General features: G+C 45.4%; 3 non-coding genes across 3 annotated transcripts; all 3 read left to right on the top strand.

Moving 5' to 3' along the window:
- Positions 1–240: 240 nt before the first annotated feature.
- Positions 241–313, top strand: trnar-ccg (transfer RNA arginine (anticodon CCG)). The gene has a single exon. It is a non-coding gene; the product is annotated as a tRNA-Arg (tRNA).
- An 8,977-nt stretch (positions 314–9,290) lies between these two features.
- trnaw-cca (transfer RNA tryptophan (anticodon CCA)) lies at positions 9,291–9,363 on the top strand. The gene has a single exon. It is a non-coding gene; the product is annotated as a tRNA-Trp (tRNA).
- Positions 9,364–15,174: 5,811 nt separating this feature from the next.
- Positions 15,175–15,247, top strand: trnar-ccu (transfer RNA arginine (anticodon CCU)). Its single transcript has one exon. It is a non-coding gene; the product is annotated as a tRNA-Arg (tRNA).
- Positions 15,248–20,201: the final 4,954 nt, after the last annotated feature.

Below are 20,201 nucleotides of genomic sequence, written 5' to 3' on the forward strand. Positions count from 1 at the left end.
ATCTGCAAAGCCACTTGCTTTTCGCCGAAAGTCAACATTTTGCCCAGCACTCAACTGTACGAAATGTTGACATGCAAAAGCAAGTCAGATCCTGTCACTTCGTTGCTGGGATCTTTGGAACTGATACAATGTGATTGTGCATGAAAAGAAAGGGATGGCCCAGAAAAAGGCATCAAATTTGGCAGTGAATCGATAGGGACAAAGGGGCAAGTTGCAAGCACAAAGCAAGAATTTCATCTAGCCCCAGTGGCCTAATGGATAAGGCACTGGCCTCCGAAACCAGGGATTGTGGGTTCAAGTCCCATTTGGGGTGAAACAAACTCTAGCTGTGTAACAAATTTTACAACACGTTTAGTTAACTGTTGTGTGACAGTTTGGTCACCTAAATTTTAACTCACCAACCGATCGAGGTGGCTCCTGTCCACACCCTTCTCACTCTGTCACTTCTTTGCAGTGGCACAAACCAATGCCATTCTTCTACCAAGCTGTGTTCCATCCCAATTCTGAGGGGACAATGTCACTTCCACAATCCAGGAAGATAATCCAGGGGGCGAGACTGTCACTTAGATTTAGCAGAAGTAAACAGCTACTTGAAGGTAAATCAGTGTCAGAGCAGTGGGAGACATTTCAGGGGTTCAGGGTCAACATGTTCCCACAAAGAAAAAGGGAGGGGCTGCCAAATCTTGAGCCCCCTGGATGTCAAGAAGCATTCAGGGTAAGATAAAGCAGAAAAAGAAAGCCTGTGATAGTCACCGGGAACTCAATACAACGGGAAGTTTAGGGGAGTATACAAAGTGCAGGGGTGAAGTTATAAAGGCAATTTGGAAAGCAAAGAGAGGGGATAAAATATATTAGCAGGTAAAATTAAAGAAAACCCAAAGATATTTTATAAATACATGAGTTCAAGAGGATAACTAAGGAAAGAGTAGGGCCTGTTAGAGTCCAAAAAGGTAAACTATGTGTGGAGGTGGAAGATGTGGGTATGGTTCTTCACAATTGAGAGGGATAATGCAGGGATTGAAGTTAAGGAGGAGGAGTGTGAAATATTGGATGGGATAAACATAGTGAGAGAGGAAATATTAAGGGGATTAGCATCTTTGAAAGTGGATAAATCAACAGGGCCGGATGAAGTGTATCCCAGGCTGTTAAAAGAAGCCAGGGAGGAAATAGCGGAGGCTTTAACATTCATTTCCAAACTTCACTGGATACAGGCGTGGTGCCGGAGGATTGGAGGACTGCTAACGTTGTACCGTTGTTTGAAAAGGGAGCGAAGGATAGACCGAGTGATTACAGGCCAGTCAGCCTAACCTTGGTGGTGGGCAAATTATTGGAATCAATTCTGAGAGACAGGATAAACTGTCACTTAGAAAGGCACAGACTAATCAAGGACAATTGTAAACAATTTTACAACACCAAGTTATAGTCCAGCAATTTTATTTTAAATTCACAAGCTTTCGGAGATTTTCTCCTTCCTCAGGCAAATGTTTCAAGATCTCCTTGAAGCCTACGCATTTATACATATTGAACAATACATGGTGTTTACAGACTGCCCCTGCAACTGCCCGTTGCCAAGGCAATCACCGTGTTCAGACAGAGAGGTGTTACCTGCAGAACCTCCGAATACACATTCAACAAAAAAACAAACAGGGAAAAAAACAGAGAAAAAAAAACACAGAGAGAGGCAGAAACATCCGGAAGGCAGAGAGAGCCAGCAAATGACCCATTATATTAAAAACAGATAACATTTGTTCGCTGGTGGGGTAACGTGTAGCGTGACATGAACCCAAGATCCCGGTTGAGGCCGTCCTCATGGGTGCGGAACTTGGCTATCAATTTCTGCTCGACGATTTTGCGTTGTCGTGTGTCTCGAAGGCCGCCTTGGAGTACGCTTACCCGAAGGTCGGTGGATGAATGTCCATGACTGCTGAAGTGTTCCCCGACTGGGAGGGAACCCTCCTGTTTGGCGATTGTTGCGCGGTGTCCGTTCATCCGTTGTCGCAGCGTCTGCATGGTCTCGCCAATGTACCATGCTCTGGGGCATCCTTTCCTGCAACGTATGAGGTAGACAACGTTGGCTGAGTCACAGGAGTATGAACCATGCACCTGGTGGGTGGTGTCATCTCGTGTGATGGTGGTATCTGTGTCGATGATCTGGCATGTCTTGCAGAGGTTACCGTGGCAGGGTTGTGTGGCGTCGTGGACGCTGTTCTCTTGAAAGCTAGGTAGTTTGCTGCGAACGATGGTCTGTTTGAGGTTGGGTGGCTGTTTAAAGGCGAGTAGTGGAGGTGTGGGGATGGCCATAGCGAGGTGTTTGTCCTCATTGATGACATGTTGAAGGCTGCGGAGAACATGGCGTAGTTTCTCCGCTCCGGGGAAGTACTGGACGACAAAGGGTACTCTGTTGGTTGCGTCCCGTGTTAGTCTCCTGAGGAGGTCTATGCGATTTTTTGCTGTGGCCCGTCGGAACTGTCGATCGATGAGTCGAGCGTCATATCCCGTTCTTACTAGGGCGTCTTTCAGCGTCTGTAGGTGTCCATCGCGTTCCTCCTCGTCTGAGCAGACCCTGTGTATTCGCAGGGCCTGTCCATAGGGGATGGCCTCTTTGACGTGGTTAGGGTGGAAGCTGGAAAAGTGGAGCATCGTGAGGTTGTCCGTGGGCTTGCGGTAGAGTGAGGTGCTGAGGTGCCCGTCTTTGATGGAGATTCGTGTGTCCAAGAAAGAAACTGATTCTGAGGAGTAGTCCATGGTGAGCTTGATGGTGGGATGGAACTTGTTGATGTTATCGTGTAGTCTCTTTAGTGATTCCTTGCCGTGGGTCCATAGAAAGAAAATGTCGTCGATGTATCTGGTGTATAGTGTTGGTTGGAGGTCTTGTGCAGTGAAGAAGTCCTGCTCGAACTTGTGCATGAAAATGTTGGCGTATTGGGGTGCGAATTTGGTCCCCATGGCTGTTCCGTGTGTTTGGGTAAAGAACTGGTTATCGAAGGTGAAGACATTGTGATCCAGGATGAAGCGGATGAGTTGTAGGATGGCTTCCGGAGATTGGCTGTTGTTGGTGTTGAGTATTGATGCTGTCGCAGCGATGCCGTCATCGTGGGGGATACTGGTGTATAGTGCCGAGACGTCCATCGTGGTGAGAAGTGTTCCTGGTTCAACTGGTCCGTGGGTACTGAGTTTTTGTAGGAAGTCTGTAGTGTCACGACAGAAGCTGGGGGTTCCCTGTACGATGGGTTTCAGGATGCCCTCGATGTATCCAGAGAGGTTCTCACACAGGGTTCCGTTGCCTGATCAAGGACAGTCAGCACGGATTTGTTAAGGGGAGGCGCGTCTGAATAACTTGATTGAATTTTTCCAGGAGGTGACAAGAAGGATCGATGAGGATAGTGCAATTGATGTAGTCTACATGGATTTTAGCAAGGCTTTTGACAAGGTCCCACATGGCAGATTGGTCCATAAAGTAAAGGCCCATGGGATCCAAAGGAATGTGGCAAATTGGATCCAAAATTGGCTCAGTGGCAGGAAGCAAAGGGTAATGGTCGACGGGTGTTTTTGCGACTGGAAGGCTGTTTCCAGTGGGTGCCGCAGGGCTCGTTACTAGGTCCTTTACGTTTTGCGGTATGCATTAACGATTTGGACTTAAATTAGGGGGCATGATTAAGAAGTTTGCGGATGACACAAAGATAGGCCGTGTGGTTGATAGTGAGGAGGAAAGCTGTAGACTGCAGGAAGTTTTCAATGGACTGGTCAGATGGGCAGAAAAGTGGCAAATGGAGTTCAATGCGGAGAAGTATGAGGTAATGCATTTGGGGAGAGCAAACAAGGCAAGGGAATACACAATAAATGGGAGGATACTGAGAGGTGTAGAGGAAGTGAGGGACCTTGGAGTGCATGTCCACAGATCCCTGAAGGTAGCAGGACAGGTAGATAAGGTGGTTAAGAAGGCATATGGAATGCTTTCCTTTATTAGACAAGGCATAGAATATAAAAGCAGGGATGTTATTATGCTGGAACTGTATAAAACATTAGTTAGGCCACAGCTTGAGTACTGCCCACAGTTCTGGTCATTACATTACAGGAAGGATGTAATTGCACTAGGGAGGGTGCAGAGGAGATTTACGAGGATGTTGCCAGGACTGGAGAATTCTAGCTATGATGACAGATTGGATAGGCTGGGGTTGTTTTCCTTGGAACAGAGGAGGCTGTGGGGTGATTTGATTGAGGTGTACAAAATTATGAGGGGCCTAGATCGAGTGGATAGGAAGGACCTATTTCCCTTAGCGGAGGGATCAATAACCAGGGGGCATAGACTGAAAGTGTTTGGTAGAAGGATTAGGACGGAAATGAGGTAAATTCTTTTCACTGAGAGGGTGGTGGGGGTCTGGAACTCACTGCCTGAGAGGGTGGTAGAGGCAGAAACCCTCAACTCATTTAAAAAATACCTGGATGTGTACCTGAAGAGCCGTGACCTGCAGGGAAAGTGGGATTAGGCTGGTGGCTCGTTTCTCAGCCGGCGCGGACACGATTGGACAAACGGCCTCCTTCTGTGATGTAATTTTTCAATAATGCCTCTCTATCTCGTTTCTTCATTTTACCCAACACCCCAGGCACACTTGCTACTTTGAAATGTGGGCACACAATTACATTCCATGTACGATTCATGTTGTCAGATTCAGTGGCAAAATACATCACACATTCTTCTTCCAGGCTGGAAAATTCCATCTTCAAATGCTCTCTGGGCTACCACATTACAAAAATACTCGGCAGGCAAACGCGCAGTGTGCTGGGGTACTGAGCTGCACAAACCAGGCAGTTGCCAGGCTCAATACCTGCTGTGAGCTGAGGTTAGCTCCTCTCAGCCAGGGGAGTTAGTGAACAGAAACAGTGAGCAGATTGACAATAATCAAGCTTCAATCACACAGATTTCTTGAGACCCACCTGTGCACTGCAGCATCGAATGCCTTCACCTTCATGATATGGAAGTAACGTAATGATGTTTTTGATGATGACTGACATTGCGGGGTTCATACCCCCTTTTAAACAAAGACATTTGAAAACCTGCAAACACAGTAATGTGGTAAACTGTGTTTTCACAAATCCTGCTTTTCCCTCAATGACGCTGATGGTATTGGTGAAGTATGAGTTTCGGGATCGAAGACATTGTACTGTGAATAGATATCTAGATTATTAAATACATAATCTAGATGATAATATTGAGCTTAAAGCATTGTCAGGGTTTGAAAACACAAGGGCTTTTGGAAGCACAAGCCTTTCAACACAGCAGGGGGTAATGTAAGAAAAGGCAACGAGGGCATAGATCAAAGACTTTGGATCGGGAAAGCATTGATAGGTGTGAACAAAGCATGGGCCTCTCAATCCTATCTGGTGATCTGTTCAAAGTACCGGGATTTGTAAAACATCAAATAGTAACGCATCCAGCACATGGTCAAATGGTATAAGGAATGGATTTGAGCCACTGAAGCAATCAAAATTGGAGATGTCAGGAATGTCTGAGCATAGAAATGAAAGGGGCTATCTCTACATGAAAGGCCATCAACAGAGACAGTAAAGGGACCTTTTACGTTCCATGGTTAAAGCACACGGTATTTGACAAGCACCGCTATGTTGATTCGGCTTCTATTGCTGGATATATGCTCTGACTTACAATGGACCTTGATATTTGGTGACAACTGTTAGCGGGCTGGGGACTCCTTCAGAGATTCGCGAGTGTTCGTAAGGGTTCAAAAAGGGAATGATGTCAATCATCATCAAATACATCATTATGTTACTTCCACATCATGAAGGTGAAGGCGTTTGATCCTGAGGGGCAAGAACTCTACTTGCCACAAAAAACAGTCAAGGACAACTAAAGAGGTAAGGGACAGTATAAGACATAAGGAAAGGGCATACAAAAAGGCAAAAAATGGCACAGATCCTGGCGAATGGGAAAGATACAAAGATCAACAAAGGGTCACAAAACAGATAGTAAGAGCTACAAGAAGAGAGTATGAAAAGAAACTTGCAAGGAATATCAAAACCAGTTGTTAAGTTGGGTAAGTTGTTAGAGGGTATTCTGAGAGACAGAATCTACAGGCATTTGGAGAGGCAGGGACTGATTAAGAACAGTCAGCATGGTTTTGTGAGAGGAAAATCATGTCTCACGAATTTGATTGAGTTTTTTGAAGGGGTAACCAAGAAGATAGATGAGGGCTGTGCAGTAGACGTGGTCTACATGGACTTTAGCAAAGCCTTTGACAAGGTACCGCATGGTAGGTTGTTACATAAGATTAAATCTCACGGGATCCAAGGTGAGGTAGCCAATTGGATACAAAATTGAATTGACGACAGAAGACAGAGGGTGGTTGTAGAGGGTTGTTTTTCAAACTGGAGGCCTGTGACCAGCGGTGTGCCTCAGGGATCGGTGCTGGGTCCGCTGTTATTTGTTATTTATATTAATGATTTGGATGAGAATTTAGGAGGCATGGTTAGTAAGTTTGCAGATGACACCAAGATTGGTGGCATTGTGGACAGTGAAGAAGGTTATCTAGGATTGCAATGGGATCTTGATAAATTGGGCCAGTGGGCCGATGAATGGCAGATGGAGTGTAATTTAGATAAATGTGAGGTGATGCATTTTGGGAGATCGAATCGGGCCAGGACCTACTCCGTTAATTGTAGGGCGTTGGGGAGAGTTATAGAACAAAGAGATCTAGGAGTACAGGTTCATAGCTCCTTGAAAGTGGAGTCACAGGTGGATAGGGTGGTGAAGAAGGCATTCAGCATGCTTGGTTTCATTGGTCAGAACATTGAATACAGGAGTTGGGATGTCTTGTTGAAGTTGTACAAGACATTAGTAAGGCCACACTTGGAATACTGTGTACAGTTCTGGTCACCCGATTATAGAAAGGATATTATTAAACTAGAAAGAGTGCAGAAAAGATTTACTAGGATGCTACCGGGACTTGATGGTTTGACTTACAGGGAGAGGTTGGATAGACTGAGACTTTTTTCCCTGGAGAGTAGGAGGTTTAGGGGTGATCTTATAGAAGTCTATAAAATAATGAGGGGCATAGATAAGGTAGATATTCAAAATCTTTTCCAAAAGGTAGGGGAGTCTATAACGAGGGGGCATAGATTTAGGGTGAGAGGGGAGAGATACAAAAGGGTCCAGAGGGGCAATTTTTTCACTCAAAGGGTGGTGAGTGTCTGGAACGAGCTGCCAGAGGCAGTAGTAGAGGCGGGTACAATTTTGTCTTTTAAAAAGCATTTGGACAGTTACATGGGTAAGATGGGTATAGAGGGATATGGGCCAAGTGCAGGCAATTGGGACTAGCTTAGTGGTATAAACTGGGCGACATGGACATGTTGGGCCGAAGGGCCTGTTTCCATGCTGTAAACTTCTATGATTCTATGATTCTAACCAACACGAAGAACTTTTACAGTTATATTAGGAAAAAGAGGGTGGTCAGGAGCTGTGTTGGACCCTAAAAAACAAAGTGGGGATATTGTCATTGACAATGGGGAAATGGCGGACATGTTGAACAATTACTTTGCGTCAGCATTTACAGTAGAAAGAGGAGAGCATGCCGGAAATCCCAAGAAAACTAATATTGAATCAGGGACAGGGACTCGATAAAATTAACATTAGTAAAGCAACAGTAATGAAGCAAATAATAGCACTAAAGAGTGACAAATCCCCAGGACCAGATGGTTTCCATCCAGGGTTTTAAAGGAAGTAGGTGAGCACATTACAGATGCCCTAACTATAATCTTTCAAAGTTCTCTAGATTCAGGAACTGTCCCTGCAGATTGGAAAATTGCACATGTCACTCTGCTTTTTAAGAAAGGAGAGAGAGGGAAACCAGAGAATTATAGACCAGTTAGCCTAACATCTGTTGTGGGGAAAATGCTGGAGTCCGTAATTAAGGATAGGGTGACTGAACACCTCGAGAATTTTCAGTTAATCAGAGAGAGCCAGCATGGATTTGTGAAAGGTAGGTCGTGCCTGACAAACCTGATTGAATTTTTTGAAGAGGTGACTAAAGTAGTGGACAGGGGAATGTCAATGGATGTTATTTATATGGACTTCCAGAAGGCATTTGATAAGGTCCCACATAAGAGACTGTCAGCTAAGATAGAAGCCCATGGAATCGAGGGAAAAGTACGGACTTGGTTAGGAAGTTGGCTGACCGAAAGGCGACAGAGAGTAGGGATAATGGGTAGGTACTCACATTGGCAGGATGTGACTAGTGGAGTCCCGCAGGGATCTGTCTTGGGGCCTCAATTATTCACAATATTTATTAACGACTTAGATGAAGGCATAGAAAGTCTCATATCTAAGTTTGCCGATGACACAAAGATTGGTGGCATTGTAAGCAGTGTAGATGAAAACATAAAATTACAAAGCAATATTGATAGATTAGGTGAATGGGCAAAACTGTGGCAAATGGAACTCAATGTCGACAAATGTGAGGTCATCCACTTTGGATCAAAAAAGGATAGAACAGAGTACTTTCTGAATGGTAAAAAGTTAAAAACAGTGGATGTCCAAAGGGACTTCGGGGTTCAGGTACATAGTTCATTGAAGTGTCATGAAGAGGTGCAGAAAATAATCAATAAGGCTAATGGAATGCTGGCCTTCATATCTGGAGGACGAGAGTACAAGGGGGCAGAAGTTATGCTGCAGCTGCACAAAACCCTGGTTTGACCGCACCTGTAGTAGTGTGAGCAGTTCTGGGCACCGCACCTTCGGAAGGACATATTGGCCTGGGAGGTAGTGCAGCGTAGGTTTACTGGAATGATACCCGGACTTCAAGGGTTAAGTTACGAGGAGAGATTACACAAATTGGGGTTGTATTCTCCAGAATTTAGAAGGTTAAGGGGTGATCTGATCGAAGTTAATAAGATATTAAGGGGAACAGATAGGGTGGATAGAGAGAAACTATTTCCGCTGGTTGGGGATTCTAGGAGTAGGGGGCACAGTCAAAAAATTGGAGCCAGACCTTTCAGGAGCGAGATTAGAAAACATTTCCACTCACAAAGGGTGGTAGAAGTTTGGAACTCTGTTCCGCAAACGGCAATTGATACTGGCTCAATTGCTAAATTTAAATCTGAGATAGAAAGCTTTTTGGCAACCAAAGGTATTAAGGGATATGGGCCAAAGGCAGGGACATGGAGTAAGATCACAGATAAACCATGATCTTATCAAATGGCGGAGCAGGCACGAGGGGGGTGAATGGCCGACTCCTGTACCTATGTTCCTATGTTCCTAAGGCTGCTTATATACTCATCTGGCCCTAGTGGCCTAATGGATAAGGCACTGGCTTCCAGAGTCAGGGATTGTGGGTTCGAGTCCCATCTGGGGTAAGTTTGGTTTTAAATCATCTTCATTCTGTGAAAACAAGCTCTTTTTCCACATTGCTGAAATATGCAGCAATCAAACAGCGAAATGAGGAGAGCAGTCTTGCAAATCAATGAAACTGGCAGCCAGGGCAAGCAAGGAAACATCTACAAAGCCACTTGCTTTTCACCGACAGTCAACATTTTGCCCAGCACTCAACTGTACCAATTGCTGACGCACAAAAGCAAGTCAGATCCTGTCACGTCATTGCTGGGATCTTTGGAACTGATACAATGTGAGTGTGTATGAAAAGAAAGGGAAGGCCCATAAAAAGGCATCAAATTTGGCAGTAATTAGATACAGACGAAGGGACAGGTTACAAGCACCAAGCTCAAATTTCATATAGCCTCAATAGCCTAATGGATAAGGCAACTGCCCTTCTAAGACATGGAGTGTGTCTTGGTAGTCCCATCTGGGGTGAAACATACTTTAGCTGGGCAACAAATGCTGAAACACTTACAGTCAGGTAGCTTCAATTTTAACTTACCAACCAATCCAGGTAGTTCCTGTGCGAAATGTTGACACACAAAAGCAAGTCAGATCCTGTCACTTCGTTGCTGGGATCTTTGGAACTGATACAATGTGATTGTGTATGAAAAGAAAGGGATGGCCCAGAAAAACGCATCAAATTTGGCAGTGAATCGATAGGGACAAAGGGGCAAGTTGCAAGCACAAAGCAGAAAGTTCATCTAGCCCCAGTGGCCTAATGGATAAAGCACTGGCCTCCTAAGCCAGGGATTGTGAGTTCAAGTCCCATTTGGGGTGAAATAAACTCTAACTATGCAACAAATGTTACAACACTGACAGTTTGGGAACTTAAATTTAAACTTACCATCCAATTAAGGTGGTTCTTGTCCAGCACCCTTCGAACTCTGTCACTTTTTTCCAGTGGCACAAACCAATGCAATGCTTCGACCAAGCTGTGTTCCATCCCAATTGTGAGGGGACAATGTCACCTCCAGAGGGCAAGACTGTCACTTCGATTTAGCAGAAGTAAACAGCGACTTGAAGGTCGAGCAGTGGGAGACATTTGAGGGGTTCAGGGTCAACATGTTCCCACAAAGAAAAAGGGAGGGGCTGCCAAATCTCAAGCCCCCTGGATGTCAAGAAGCATTCAGGGTGAGATCAAGCAGAAAAAGAAACCCTGTGATAGTCACCGGGAACTCAATACAACGGGAAGTTCAGAGGAGTATACACAGTGCAGGGGTGAAGTTAAAAAGGCAATTAGCAAAGCAAAGAGAGGGGATGAAATATATTAGCAGGTAAAATCAAAGAAAACCCAAAGATATTTTATAAATACATGAGTGCAAGAGGATAACTTAGGAAAGAGTAGGGCCCATTGGAGATCAAAAAGGTAAACTATGTGTGGAGGTGGAAGATGTGGGTATGGTTCTTCACAAAGGAGAGGGATAATGCAGGGATTGAAGTTAAGGAGGAGGAGTGTGAAATATTGGATGGGATAAACATAGTGAGAGAGGAAATATTAAGGGGATTAGCATCTTTGAAAGTGGATTAATCAACAGGGCCGGATGAAATGTATCCCAGGCTGTTAAAAGAAGCCAGGGAGGAAATAGCGGAGGCTTTAACATTCATTTCCAAACTTCACTGGATACAGGCGTGGTGCCGGAGGATTGGAGGACTGCGAATGTTGTACCGTTGTTTAAAAAGGGAGCGAAGGATCGACCGAGTAATTACAGGCCAGTCAGCCAAACCTTGGTGGTGGGCAAATTATTGGAATCAATTCTGAGAGACAGGATAAACTGTCACTTAGAAAGGCACAGACTAATCAAGGACAGTCAGTACGGATTTGTTAAGGGGAGGCGTGTCTGACTAACTTGATTGAATTTTTCCAGGAGGTGACAAGCAGGATCGATGAGGACAGTGCAATTGATGTAGTCTACATGGATTTTAGCAAGGCTTTTGACAAGGTCCCACATGGCAGATTGGTCCATAAAGTAAAGGCCCATGGGATCCAAGGGAATGTGGCAAATTGGATCCAAAATTGGCTCAGTGGCAGGAAGCAAAGGGTAATGGTCGACGGGTGTTTTTGCGACTGGAAGGCTGTTTCCAGTGGGGTGCCGCAGGGCTCGTTACTAGGTCCTTTGCTTTTTGTGGTATGCATTTACGATTTGGACCTAAACGTAGGCGGCATGATTTAGAAGTCTGCGGATGACACAAAGATAGGCCGTGTGGCTGATAGTGAGGAGGAAAGCTGTAGACTGCAGGAAGTTTTCAATGGACTGGTCAGATGGGCAGAAAAGTGGCAAATGGAGTTCAATCCGGAGAAGTATGAGGTAATGCATTTGGGGAGAGCAAACAAGGCAAGGGAATACACAATAAATGGGAGGATACTGAGAGGTGTAGAGGAAGTGAGGGACCTTGGAGTGCATGTCCACAGATCCCTGAAGGTAGCAGGACATGTAGATAAGGTGGTTAAGAAGGCATATGGAATGCTTTCCTTTATTAGCCAAGACATAGAATATAAAAGCAGGGATGTTATGTTGGAACTTTATAAAACATTAGTTAGGCCACAGCTTGAGTACTGCGCACAGTTCTGGTCACCACATTACAGGAAGGATGTGATTGCACTGGAGAGGGTGCAGAGGAGATTTACGAGGATGTTGCCAGGACTGGAGAATTTTAGCTATGATGACAGATTGGATCGGCTGGGGTTGTTTTCCTTGGAACAGAGGAGACTGTGGGGTGATTTGATTGAGGTGTATAAAATTATGAGGGGCCTAGATAGAGTGGATAGAAAGGACCTATTTCCCTTTGCGGAGGGATCAATAACCAGGGGGCATAGACTGAAAGTATTGGTAGAAGGATTAGGGTGGAAATGAGGTAAATTCTTTTCACCCAGAGGGTGGTGAGGGTCTGGAACTCACTGCCTGAGAGGGTGGGAGAGGGAGAAACCCTCAACTCATTAAAAAAATACCTGGATGTGTACCTGAACATCCGTGACCTGCAGGGAAAGTGGGATTAGGCTGGTGGCTGCTTTCTCAGCCAGCACGGACACGATCGGACGAATGGCCTCCTTCTGTGACGTAAATTTTCAATGATAATGCCTCTCTATCTCCTTTCTTCATTTTACCCAACACCCCAGGCACACTTGCTACTTCGAAATGTGAGCACACAATTACATTACATGTACGATTCATGTTATCAGATTCAGTGGCAAAATACATCACACATTCTTCTTCCAAGCTGGAAAATTCCATCTTCAAATGCCCTCTGGGCTACCGCATTACAAAAATACTCGGCAGGCAAATGCACAGTGTGCTGGGGTACTGAGCTGCACAGGCCAGGCAGTTGCCAGGCTCAATACCTGCTGTGAGCTGAGGTTAGCTCCTCTCAGCCAGGGGAGGTAGTGAACAGATACAGTGAGCAGATTGACAATAATCAAGCTTCAATCACACAGATTTTTTAAGACCCACCTGTGCACTGCAGCATCGAATGCCTTCACCTTCATGATATGGAAGTAACATAATGATGTTTTTGACGATGACGGACATTGTGGTGTTCATACCCCCTTTTAAACAAAGACATTTGAAAACCTGCAAACACAGTAATGTGGTAAACTGTGTTTTCGCAAATCCTGCTTTTCCCTCAGTGACGCTGATGGTATTGGAGAAGTATGAGTTTCGGGATCAAAGAATAGATATCTAGATTATTAAATTCATGATCTAGATGATAATATTGAGCTTGAGGAAAGTCAGGGTTTTAAAACACACCGGCTTTTGGAAGCACAAGCCTTTCAACACAGCAGGGGGTAATGTAAGAAAAGTGATGAAGTCCAGAAAGAAGGGTTTATAGGTTCACAGTCCCATCTGGGGTGAGCTTGGTTTTAAATCATCTTCATTCTGTGAAAACCAGCTCTTTATCCACATTGGTGGAATATGCAGCAATCAAACAGCTAAGTCAGGAGAGCAGTCTTGCAAATCAATGAAACTTGCAACCAGGGTAAGCAAGGAAACATCTGCAAAGCCACTTGCTTTTCACCTACAGCCAACATTTTGCCCAGCACTCAACTGTACCAATTGCTGACGCACAAAAGCAAGTCAGATCCTGTCACGTCATTGCTGGGATCTTTGGAACTGATACAATGTGAGTGTGTATGAAGAGAAAGGGAAGGCCTGGAAAAAGACATCAAATTTGGCAGTGACCAGATACAGACAAAGCGACAGGTTACAAGAACTAGGCTTGCATTTCATGCAGCCCCAGTGGCCGAATGGATAAGGCATTGGGGATTGTGGGTTCAAGTCCCATCTGTGGTGAAACAAACTCCAGCTGTGCAACAAATTCTGAGACACTTACAGTCAACTATTGCGTGACAGTCAGGTAGTTTCAACCAATCCAGGTCGTTCCTGTCCACACCCTTCTCACTCTGTCGCTTCTTTCCAGTGGCACAAACCAATGCAATGCTTCGACCAAGATGTACGCCATCCCAATTCTGAGGGGACAATGTCACTTGCGGGTTCCAGGCAGAAAATGCCCCTCTATTTCCTCTCTTCACTGTACCCAACACGCCAGGTGCACTTGCTGCTTTGAAATTACATTCCATGTACGATTCATGTTATCAGATTCAGAAGCCAAATACATCACACATTCTTCTTCCAAGCTGGAAAATTCCATTTTCAATGCTTTCTCGGCTGCCACATTATAATAATACTCGGCAAACAAATGCACAGTGTGCTGGGGTACTGAGCTGCACAGGCCAGGCAGTTGCCAGGCTCAATACCTGTTTTGAGCTGAGGTTAGCTCCTCTAAGCCAGGGGAGTTAGTGAACAGAAACAGTGATCAAGCTTCAATCACACAGATTTCTTGAAACCCATCTGTGCACCGCAGGATCGAACGCCTTCACCTTCATGATGTGGAAGTAACATAATGATGTATTTGACGATGATTGACATCATTCCCTTGTTGAACCCTTACGAACACTCGCGAATCTCTGAAGGAGTCCCCAGCCCGCTAACAGTTGTCACCAAATATCAAGGTCCATTGTAAGTCAGAGCATATATCCAGCAATAGAAGCCTAATCAACATAGCGGTGCTTGTCAAATTGAAGGGCAGCATGCTGAAGGAAAGATCTGTAAACCTGATTCCCAATGATAGGCAGTGACATTTCCAAGATCGTAAAATGTATCATTTAGCATGGGGCTTCAGGAAATCAAATGAGCTCACAACAACTACCAATCACTGCTGAAGTGTGTGGAATTGGTAGATATGTTGATGGAAACAAAGTGAGTGGCCACAAGGATAGGGAGAATATCGTGAGAATGGAGAGCACTGACCAAGTGCATCAAAGCTGCTCACATCGTCTTGTGGTCCCACTGGCCTCATGGATAAGGCACTGATTTCCTAATGTGCAGAGATTGTAAAGACAATCATCCCATCAAGTGTGAGCTTGGTTTTAAATTATCTTCATTCTGTGAAAACCAGCTCTTTGTCCACAATGCTGAAATATTCAGTGATTAAAGAGGTATGTCAAAGGAACCATCATGTGAATTAATGAAACTTACAGCCAGGGCAAGCAAGGAAACCTCTGCAATATCACTTGCTTTTCACCTACAGTCAATATTTTGCCCAGCACTCAACTGTAACCAATTGTTGACGCTCAAAAGCAAGTCAGATCCAGTCGTTGCTGGGATCTTTGGAACTGATTCAATGTGATTGTGCATGAAAAGAAGGGGATGGCCCATAAAAAGGGCATCAAGTTTGGATGCAATTACATAAAGACAAAGAGGCAGGTTACAAGCACCAAGTTCCAATCACACACAGCCCCAGTGGCCTAATGGATAAGGCACTGGCCTCCTAAGCCAGGGATTGTGGGTTCAAGTCCCATCTGGGGTGAAGTACATTTTGGTCCTGCAATAAATGCTCAAAGCAACTCCATAAACAGTGTTGCATTTTGTAACTGTTGCATCGCTTTCTTTTTAAGTTACCAACCAATCCAGGTCGTTCCTGTCCAGCACCCTTCTTACTCTGTCACTCACTTTCCAGTGGCATAAACCAATGCAATGCTTTTACTAAGCAGTGCGCCATCCCAATACTCAGGGAACAATACAATGCCACCTGCATTTCCAGGCAGATAATGCCCCTTTAACGCCGAGTCTCCATTTTACCCAACACCCCAGGCACAGTTGTGACTTTGAAATGTTGACACCGAATTACATTTCATGTACGATTCACGTTATCAGATTCAATCAGTGGCCAAATACATAGCACACTCAATAACGACAACAACTGCAACTTGCTTTTATATCGCGCCTTTAACGTAGTAAAACATCCCAAGGCACTTCACAGGAGCGTTACCAAACAAAATTTGACACCGAGCCACATAAGGAGACGTAAGGACATGCTTGGTCAAAGAGGTAGGTTTTAAGGACCGTCTTAAAGGAGGAGAGAGAGTTAATGAGGCGGAGATGTTTAGGGAGGGAATTCCAGAGCTTAGGGCCTTGGCAGCTGAAGGCACGGCTATCAATGGTGGAGCGATTAAAATCAGGGATACTGAAGAGGCAAGAATTGCAGGAGCGCAGAGATCTCGTAGGGCTGGAGGAGGTGACAGAGATAGGGAGAGGCGAAGCCATGGAGGGATTTGAAAACAACAATGAGAATTTTAAAATCGAGGCGTTCTCGGACCGGGAGCCAGTGTAGATCAGCGAGCACAGTGATGGGTGAATGGGACTTGGTGCGATTTAGGATACGGGCAGCAGAGTTGAATGAGCTCAAGTTTATGGAGGGTGCAATATGGGAGGCCAGCCAGGAGAGCATTGGAATAGTCGAATCTCGAGGTAACAAAGGCTTGGATGAGGGTTTCAGCAGCAGGTGAGCTGAGGCGGTGGGGGATGGAGGTGGGCGATGTTATGGAGGTGGATGCAGGCAGTCTTGGTGATGGAGCGGATATGTGGTCAGAAGCTCATCTCAGGGTCAAATAGGACTCCAAGGTAGCGAACCATCTGGTTTAGCCTCAGACAGTTTGTTGCATATGTAAGGGCAAGGCTGGATGGCATCTATTTTAATGCAAGGAGTCTTGCGAATAAGGTGGATGAACTGAAGGTGTTGATAAACACATGGGAGTATGATATTGTTGCTGTCACAGAGACATGGTTGAGGGAGGGGCAAGACTGGCAGCTCAATATTCCGGGGTACAGAATCTTCAGGCGAGACAGAGGGGGAGGTATAAGAGGAGGGGGGGTCGCAATATTAATTAAAGAATCAATTACTGCCATAAGGAGGGATGATATATTAGCAGGTTCCTCTAATGAGGCCATATGGGTGGAGCTTAAAAACAAAAAGGGGGCAAGCACTTTGATGGGAGTGCACTATAGGCCCCCAAACAGTCAGGGGGAGATAGAGGAACAGATATGTAGGCAAATCTCAGAAAATTGTGCAAATAATAGGGTAATAATCGTGGGGGATTTCAACTTCCCCAATATTAACTGGGATACTCAGAGTGTAAAAGGCTTCGAGGGTACAAAATTCTTAACGTGCATCCAGGAGATCTTTTTGAGCCAGCATGTAGAAAGTCCTACAAGAGAGGGGGCGGTACTGGACCTAATTCTAGGGAATGTGGCTGGCCAAGTGGAAGAAGTGCTAGTAGGTGAGCACTTTGGTGACAGTCACCATAATTCGGTGAGATTTAAGGTGGTCATGGAAAAGGACAGGCAGGGGCCGGAAATAAAGGTTCTAAATTGGGGGAAGGCCGATTTTAATAGGATAAGGCAGGATCTGGCCAAAATGGACTGGGATCAGCTGCTTGTAGGAAAATCCGCATCGGAACAATAGGAGTCTTTCAGAAGGGAGATTGAGACCACACAATGGCAACATGTTCCCGTAAAGGTCAAGGGTGGTTCCAAGAACTCCAGGGAACCTTGGATGTCAGGGGATATACGAGAATGGATTAGGAAAAAAAGGAAGGCTTTTGGCAGATACAAAAGGCTAAAGACGGAGGAAGCCCTAGAGGAGTACAAAAAGTGCAGGGGGATACTTAAAAAAGAAATTAGGAGATCAAGGAGGGGCCATGAAATAACACTGGCGAGCAAAATAAAGGAAAATCCTAAGATGTTTTATAAGTATATTAAGGGTAAGAGGATAACGAGGGAAAAAATAGGGCCCATTAGGGACAAAAATGGCAATCTGTGTGTGCAGCCGGCAGATGTAGGAGGGGTTCTAAATGAATTTTTTGTATCTGTTTTCACTATGGAGAAGGACGATGTAGACATAGAAATACGGCATGGGGACTGTGATATACTCGAACATATTAACATCGAGCGGGAGGAGGTATTGGCGGTTTTAGCAGGCCTAAAAATGGATAAATCCCCAGGCCCGGACGAAATGTATCCCAGGCTACTGTGTGAGGCAAAGGAGGAGATTGCGGGGGCTCTAACACATATATTCAGAACCTCTCTGGCCACAGGGGATGTGCCAGAGGACTGGAGAACCGCTAATGTAGTACCATTATTCAAGAAGGGGAGTAGGGAAAAACCGGGGAACTACAGGCCAGTGAGCCTAACATCAGTGGTAGGAAAATTATTGGAAAAAATTCTGAAGGACAAAATTAGTCTCCACTTGGAGAAGCAAGGATTAATCAGGGATCGTCAACATGGCTTTGTCAAGGGAAGATCATGTCTGACTAATTTGATTGAATTTTTTGAGGGGGTGACTAGGCGTGTGGATGAGGGTAACGCAGTGGATGTGGTATACATGGATTTCAGTAAGGCCTTCGATAAAGTCCCGCACAGGAGACTGGTCAAGAAGGTACGAGCCCATGGAATCCAGGGTGCCTTGGCACTTTGGATACAAAACTGGCTTGGTGGCAGAAGGCAGAGGGTGATGGTCGAAGGTTGTTTTTGTGACTGGAAGCCTGTGGCCAGTGGGGTACCACAGGGATCGGTGCTGGGTCCCTTGCTGTTTGTGGTCTACATTAACGACTTGGATATGAATGTAAAAGGTATGATCAGTAAGTTCGCTGATGATACAAAAATTGGTAGGGTGGTAAATAGCGAGGAGGATAGCCTCAGTCTGCAGGACGATATAGATGGGTTGGTCAGATGGGCGGAACAGTGGCAAATGGAATTTAACCCGGAAAAGTGCGAGGTGATGCACTTTGGAGGGACAAACAAGGCAAGGGAATACACAATGAATGGGAGGACCCGAGGCAAGACAGAGGGTCAGAGGGATCTTGGTGTGCAAGTTCACAGATCTCTGAAGGCGGCGGAACAGGTAGATAAGGTGGTAAAGAAGGCATATGGGATACTTGCCTTTATTAGCCGAGGCATAGAATATAAGAGCAAGGAGGTTATGATGGAGCTGTATAAAACACTGGTTAGGCCACAGCTGGAGTACTGTGTGCAGTTCTGGTCGCCACATTACAGGAAGGATGTGATCGCTTTGGAGAGGGTGCAGAGGAGATTCACCAGGATGTTACCAGGGCTGGAGCGCTTCAGCTATGAAGAGAGACTGGGAAGATTGGGTTTGTTTTCCTTGGAGCAGAGGAGGCTGAGGGGGGACATGATTGAGGTGTACAAAATTATGAGGGGCACAGATAGGATGGATACTAAGGAGCTTTTTCCCTTCGTTGAGGGTTCTATAACAAGGGGACATAGATTCAAGGTAAAAGGCGGGAGGTTTAGAGGGGATTTGAGAAAGAACTTTTTCACCCAGAGGGTGGTTGGAGTCTGGAACTCACTGCCTGAAAGGGTTGTGGAGGCAGGAACCCTCACAACATTCAAGAAGCATTTGGATGAGCACTTGAAATGCCATAGCATACAAGGCTACGGACCAAATGCTGGAATATGGGATTAGATTAGACAGGGCTTGATGGCCGGCGCGGACATGATGGGCCGAAGGGCCTCTATCCGTGCTGCATAACTCTATGACAGTGGTAAGTGAGAGGGATGGAGTTGGTGGTTAGGGAACTGAGTTTGTGGCAGGGACCAAAGACAATGGCATCAGTCTTCCCAATATAATTAGTGGAGGAAATTTCGGTGCATCCAGTAATGGATTTGAGACAAGCAGTGTGAGAAATGAGAGATAGTGGAGGGGTCGAGAGAGATGGTGGTGAGGTAGAGCTGGGTATCATCAGCGAACATATGGAACCTGACGTTGTGTTTTCGGATCATGTAGCCGAGGGGCAGAAGCTCGATGAGAAATAGGAACGGGCCAAGGATAGATCCTTGGGGGACTCGAGAGATAACGGTGTGGGAGTGGGAAGGGATGCCATTGCAGGTGATTCCCTGGTTACGACTGGATAGATAAGAATGGGAGCAGGTGAGCACAGTCCCAACCAGCTGGACAACGGAGGAGAGGCGTTGCAGAAGGATGTTGTCGTCAACCGTGTCAAAGACTGCAGACAGGTCAAGAAGGATGAGAAGGTATAATTTACCATGGTCACTGTCATATATCATGTCATTTGCAACTTTGATAAGGGCCGTTTCAGTACTGTGGCAAGCAGTACTCCTCCAAGCTATTTAATTCGAGCTGCAAATGCTTTCTGGGCTACCACTTTACAAGAATACTCAGCAGGCAAATGCACAGTGTGCTGGGGTACTGAGCTGCACAGGCCAGGCAATTGCAAGGCTCTATTCCTGCTGTGAGCTGGTGTTCGCTGCTCTCAGCCAGGGGAGGTAGTGAACAGATACAGTAAACGGACTGACAATAATCAAGCTTCAATCACACAGATTCCTTGAGACCCACCTGTACACTGCGGCATCGAATGTCTTCACCTTCATGATATGGAAATAACATAATGATGTCATTTGACGATGATTGATATCATTACCGTGTATTTTTGTGGGTTCAAGTC

Source organism: Heptranchias perlo, chromosome 11 (genome assembly GCF_035084215.1).
Source record: "Heptranchias perlo isolate sHepPer1 chromosome 11, sHepPer1.hap1, whole genome shotgun sequence".
In the NCBI taxonomy this organism is placed as follows: domain Eukaryota; kingdom Metazoa; phylum Chordata; class Chondrichthyes; order Hexanchiformes; family Hexanchidae; genus Heptranchias; species Heptranchias perlo.